We start from the raw sequence: 6,768 nt of genomic DNA, 5'->3' as shown, positions 1-6,768 counted from the left end.
TTTTAAGACATTCCTTCAATTCACTGATCCTTTGCATTTGAATGCTTCCCTTTGCAGTTTGTGTGGTGCTTTATTGTCATTACTTAGTGGCCTCAAGCATTTGCTGATCATCTTTTTCATTTTGCATATTGCTAATGACTTTCTTCCATGCGATCCTTGGTGCAAAGGCCAATTCCATGCTCGGAAAATTGAAGTGGGGGACAATGGCTGTCGCTCAAGGATCTTTTTCAATCATAAGAGACATTTAAATATAATATTTAAATTTTATTTCAATCAACTTGTGTACCATCTCTTCAATAGAGGTGGAGCCCAATAATACCATATATTATTCCATCTCTATTAGAGAGGATATACAAGTTAGTCTCTAAAGATGGAAGGGAAACTCTTGTGTAACTTGATAACACTTTTACTATTCCCAACTAATAACGTAATGACACATATGATAACTTTTCCATATGTCACTGTGTTATTGGTTCGAGATAGTAAAATAGTGTTATACTCATTACATATAAATTTTTACTAAAGCTGATGTCCTTAGCATTTTCTCATAATAATAATAATAATATAATAATCAATATATGAGATATGACCCAGCGGAGGTGGTAATGATTATGACAACGAGGGCGATGCTTGTGGTGGCAGAGGAGCAAAACCACATAAGTATTAGTTCAAAATAAAAACGTAGTTTTAATGTATGCAACTTGAACCCATATATTTTCCTTATTAGCGTAAATAATAATAAAACTGCAATTAAAGTTGAAACTCTAGTTGAGTCCTACTCATCACCTAGCTGATAGAGTACTACTTGTTAGGTCTGTGTTAGAACACATTGGATTCGAATTACCATAAAGATTGTCTCTGGGCGTCTCTTGTTGTGGACATAAAAGAAGCTTGGGAGGGAGTTGCAAGCATTCAACCTCTCCCTCAAGCATCTCTATAACTTTGTTCATCGAAGGACGATCGCTTGGCTTCAATTTTATACACCATAAAGTAGCTATAATCATCTTTTTTATTATTATCTTTTCCTCTTCTGTAGCATCAACTATCTCAAACTCTTTGCCCATGCAAAATTGGTTTGAGACCCAAAGAGGAAAATAAATTTGGCTTGAGTGCTCTATGGATGTGTTCAAATTCTTCCTTCTACTTGCCATTTCCATCAACAACATTCCAAAACTATAGACATCAGCTTTGTATGAGATGCTAAAATATGAATATGGTTTGAATGTATTAGGTTGTATTTTATTCTTCTCCATAAGGAGGTATATATAGGAGTTTACATATGAGAGTTTTACAAGGAATTAGATATAGTAAAGAATTAAGAAAGTATCTCCTAATTGTACAATGATTTATCACTTATACAAAAAAATAGGAAAGTAAATCCCTTAAGTAATCAAGGAAGTAAATCTCCTTGATTAATTAGGAGACTCGGGTCAACACTCCTCCTCAAGTTGGTGCATATATGTCACTAATGCCCAACTTGGTAAGTGAGTCATGAAATACTCTTCTACACTCATAGCATATGCAATATCTGATCTTGGAGGACGTATGAAGAGTAGAACCTTTGGTGGTGGTGATAGAAGAAGGAGTCTAGGTAGTCAGGTCAGCAGGATTGACCGCATGCTTCTGTGAGTCTGCAATAAGATGGAGAATCATATGGATTCCTGACATCGCAGCGGAAGTAAGATGTGATATGAGAAGGTGAGGAAGGTGATGTGAGAAATTTGATGTATGAATTTGATGTAGGAATTGGATTTAAGAGGAATGTGTATAAGATTTGATGGTATGTGTTTAGGGATTTGGATTTGGGGAAAAAAAAAAGAGGAATTTGATTTAGGGTTTTGGATTTGAATATGAGAAATTTGAAGAAATTTGAGATCAGGGTTTAGAGACAAAACAACTTCTCTTCACTCCCCTTCTCCCTTTGAAGAGAAGGGGTCGTCAGAGTCAAGAAATAAGCAACATCTTCTTGGGAATACGTCAAGGTAATTGGGATACGTCAATAAACATAGCCCTTTCAATCCCTTTAATTTATTTTTTATTTTTTTTATAGAGTTTGCCCCTCCTAGTACCACAACCAATCGTCTTGCTGCTATGGATGTCCTGTTGTGGCTACAGAGGCAGAGGCAGGAGTTAGTGCTGTTGGAACTGCAGGAATAACATGAGCTAGTCAGAAAATGTGTTGAGTGATTTTCCCTTATTCTTGCGCGGAGCTTTGGAGTGGTCCCACTAAGCCGGGTAACTAATCCATACGTAACAGCAAGCACGAGTATGTTTGCTTCCACCACAGTGAGTGCATTTGCATTCCAGATGAGAGCTTGTGACTTGAGTCTGAGAAGCAACAGTGGTAGAAGTCGGAGGACCCTGTGGACGTTGGGTGGCTAGGACAACAGTGTCTGGAGTACTGGTCATGGTTAGTCGTTGTTGAGCTTTGTGACGGACATATGCAAAGGTTTGGTCAAGGTCTATTTTAGGTTCTTTGCTCAAGATTTCCCCCCGGACTTGATCAAACTGAGGGCCGAGCCCGGCAAGAAACAGGTGAACAAGAAGAGAATCTAGTTCGGTCTGACGTTCAGTCACGTCGGCGTCGCATTGCATGCGATTGCGAGTGCGGTGATCAATCTCCTGAAAGATGGTCTGCAGCTGGCTGTAATATTTGTGGACAGGGGCACCATTCTGTTTAATGGTGAACGACCGTTTGTTGAGATCAAAAAGGAAAGTTTCATCCCCACCATCAAAGTACGTTTTCTTCACGGCATCCCAGATTTCTTTGGCGGTACTTAAACGGGTGAAACGACTCATCAAGTCGGGAGACATGGAGTCAATGAGCCACCCCTTCACCCGAAAGTTCTCCGTACACCATTTTGAGTAGGTGGAGGAGAGCTTAGAAGGTTGCGGGGTGTCCCTGGTGAGGTACCCCAAATTTTCTCGGGCAGCAATACACATCTCCATGACCTGAGACCATAAGGCATAATTGGTCTAAGTCAAGATGATGCCGGTCAGAAACAGAGTGTTGTCACTATAAATAGTAACAATTTGGGAGGATGGTGGAGTGGATTTGGTGGGTTCGAAAATCGAGACGGTATCCATGGTAGTGGAAGGATAAAAAATATGTGTTTAGGAATTGAAAGGTATGAGGGATATGTGTATGGAGATCTGAATTTGGGAAAGATAAAGATGAGGAATATAATTTAGGGTTTGAGGTTGAAGAAATTTGATATGAGGTTTTAGAATCTGTGTTTGAAGAAATGTGATATGAGAATTTAGAGACAACCGAGGATCGATTGCTCTGATACCACGCTAAAATATGAATATGGTTTGAATGTATTAGGTTGTATTTTATTCTTCTCCTTAAGGAGGTATATATAGGAGTTTACATATGAGGGTTTTATAAGGAATTAGATATAGTAAAGAATTAGGAAAGTATCTCCTAATTGTACAATGATTTATCACTTATATAAAAAATAGGAAAGTAAATCCCTTAATTAATCAAGGAAATAAATCTCCTTGTTTAATTAGGAGACTCACGTCAACTGAGGAATGTTGAAGAATACACGAGTCCCACATCAGAAACCCAACAAAATAGAAAGTCCCATATAATAAATGGTTCCACTCCTAATAACATTGAGGCCTTTTGTATAAAACCCCACACCTGCTAAACAGGTGGTTAAGTTGGGGACAATATCGATGTTGCTAGTGGTGGGCCAAGAGTCCGTCCTTCTGAAATCTTAACATGAGAGGCCTCCAATATTTTTGTAGAACAACTCAGGAGCCATGTATCCCATTGTTCCTCTTGCTGCCGTCAAAGAGACAATGGTATTACGTACCGATATAGCTTTGCAAGCCCAAAGTCAGAAATCTTTGGGATGAAATTCTCATCAAGAAGAATATTGTGAGGCTTGATATCAAAATGTAGAATTTGCATGTCACAACCTCGATGTAGATATTCGATTCCTTGAGCCACTCCAAGAGAAATCTTATACATTTTCCTGCAACTTAAGGGGTTACTTCCTTCTTTGCAATAAATATATTTATTAAGAGATCCATTTGGCATGAAGTTATAAATTAAGGCACGCTTTGATCCCTCAACACAATAACCAACAAGTTGAACCATATTAAAATGGTGAATCCTCCCAATAGTAGCTACCTCACTTATGAAATCTTGTCCATTAGCTTTAGGCTTCTCCAACATTTTAACTGCTACAAATCGGCCACTGCGTAACTTTCCTTTAAATACAGAGCCATAACCTCCTTTACCCAACTTCTCATTGAATCTATTGGTAATCTTTTTAATATCTGAGTAAGAGTACCTTATTGGACTGAGATTGTTATAACTTTGCAGGAAATCTTCTATGTTGCTATACATTGACAAATGCATTCTTCGTCGTTTGTAGATTAGAAGAGCAGCCAGAAATGGAACCCCAAATATAGATCTTATTAGGAAAAATGCTCCTGCAAAGCAACATCACAAAAAGAATCACAAATGACATGCTTTATTGGATATAATATAGGGGAGACTTTGGAAAAGCCCAAAGGAGAGAGAAAATTTTTAAAAGAAGCCAAAATGGACAAAATTGCCCTTATTTATTTTTTAATTTCCTAAGGAATCCTTTACATTTGCATGTCTTTGGTTTGAAAGTTGAGAGGTTATTCTGTCTTTTTTGAAAAAGCTTTGACTTTTTCCAAAAGTGAAAGTTTTTTTATGGGTAAAACCTAAATTTACTTATAAGTATATGTGCGTCATAACCTTCCTCTTTGCTTCCATTTGTTTTTTTCTACTGACTAATAGGAAATACAATTCTGCACTAAAGGAATATGCAAACTCTTACCTAATCTCAGCCAACTGTAAATACCTGCAGTAGATACAAGAAAAAAGTAACTAAAATCAAAGACTTGACGATAAGTTTGAAATTTCGAAGGAATATGTATATATATCCCAGCCCTGCTTAATGGTTGACTAAGACTAATTAGCAGACTACATCATATGAGGAAGGTGAAGAAGAGATAAGGGAATTTAAGGGGGCGTTTGGTATCTTATTCAAATAGGGAACTCAAAAACTTTGATTTTTCTTAAAAACAAGGAGTTCTTAAATCTATTTTTATGATTCAAAAACTTGTTTGGTATTGAAACTGTTTTCAAATGTTAAAAATTTGAGAACTTGTGGGTTGTTAAAAAAATTGAAAAAACAGATATTTGTTGTTTTTAATAATTGAGGTGTTTTTTAGTTGTTCTTGAGTGTGAGTTTTTAAAAATAAGGCTACCAAACAGGTTTTCTTTGTTTTGGACTCAAATTTTGTTTTTGAGTCTAAAAAGTTGGATTTAAGTTGAACACCAAACATGCCCTAAATTATCCAGACAAAATACAAGTAATAAATCTATTTAAAATTTTGAGAATTTTATTTTCAAAGAATATTTGACGTATTTTCTCCATAGCTTTCTCATTTTCAACCCTGTATCGCCTTATTTCAATTAAAACAAAACAAAACAAATGAATTGAAAATGAGAAATAAAGCATAAAAAAAAGTCATGGATGATAGTTTTAAACAAGTGACATTTGGAGAAATTCAGAAAGTTTGAGTAAGAAATTGTAGACTTGGAATATAGCAAATAATCACAAACCTAATTTGTAGCTGGTCTTGAGAAAGCGGAATTGAAGCTCAAAGCCATACCCCAGTGCGTTATGTATGTCATGATAAGAAAAGTTTCTGTCCGTTTCGTACAAGAACGACTTACTCATCAAAGTCGTCCACTCTATTCTGCACCCGTCCTCCATATCTGATGCCGTTATAGTCCCTTGCTTGACATAATTATACGTACTCATCGCAGATGAGTTCACTGCTTTGGCACACTTGAAGAAAGTTATAGGTGTTGTACTTGATGCTAATCGAAGATGAGAAGTTAAGTTGTAAATGGAAAGCGAATAACGGGGGATGAAGGAGAAATCATTGTTGCGAATGCCAGGATCTACAACTCGGATTGTGAAGTTGTCGTAGTTGATTGCCTGCACATAGTATTTTCCCCGATTTATTGTCAATACTGTGAGGTTGTTGTCACAATAGAGGTTGTAGTAGTGGTAATCCCAGTTCGTGCAGTTGCCTTGATTTGTATCGTTGGCTAGTCGAAAGGGGCTGATTATGTTGTTGATGTTACCGCAGGCAGACGGGACACACTTATCAGGGCTCTTCGTAATTGATGTACCAGTTATACGCACTAAACCATAAAGAATATAGACAAACATGGCACTAAAACCAAGCAAGAATACACTTACTATAACGAGAACACATAATCTGCAAGTGCTTGCCATGGAGAGATAAATTTTTAGACACACTTCTTCAATCCGCTAGCAAGCTGCTGCTGCATTTCTATTGTCACGACTTGGAGGTCAAAGCCGCGTCTGACAGGAGCTTAATAGATACATGTCAATGAGTTTCTTCCAAGCGATCATTGACGAGAAGGCCAATTGCATGCTCTGAATTGAAGATAAAAGGCAATTTCGTGGGCTTTGCGGGGAAATAATGGCATCGGAGGAGAAATGTATAAACACTACGTACATTTATGCCTACGGAACACCTAGTGTGTACTAATTAATTAGACACAGTATCCTTGGAGTCTTGAGGTTGTCTCATTACGTTTTTGTCTTACTCTGATCCGCATGGGGTTATTTTTCTTTACAATCTGTCTCTGGTACTTCGGTCAACGGTCAAAGCCGCGTTTTCATAAAATATGATACGATATGGTCAGATAGATATGTGGTTGCTAGCAGAAATCCA

At 37.3% G+C, this 6,768-nt stretch overlaps 1 pseudogene; it reads right to left on the bottom strand.

Moving 5' to 3' along the window:
* LOC18786553 lies at positions 783 to 6,272 on the bottom strand (annotated as a pseudogene).

The sequence above is a fragment of the Prunus persica genome, chromosome G2, assembly GCF_000346465.2.
Source record: "Prunus persica cultivar Lovell chromosome G2, Prunus_persica_NCBIv2, whole genome shotgun sequence".
NCBI lineage: Eukaryota > Viridiplantae > Streptophyta > Magnoliopsida > Rosales > Rosaceae > Prunus > Prunus persica.
This window is presented reverse-complemented; position numbering and strand designations above follow the sequence as displayed.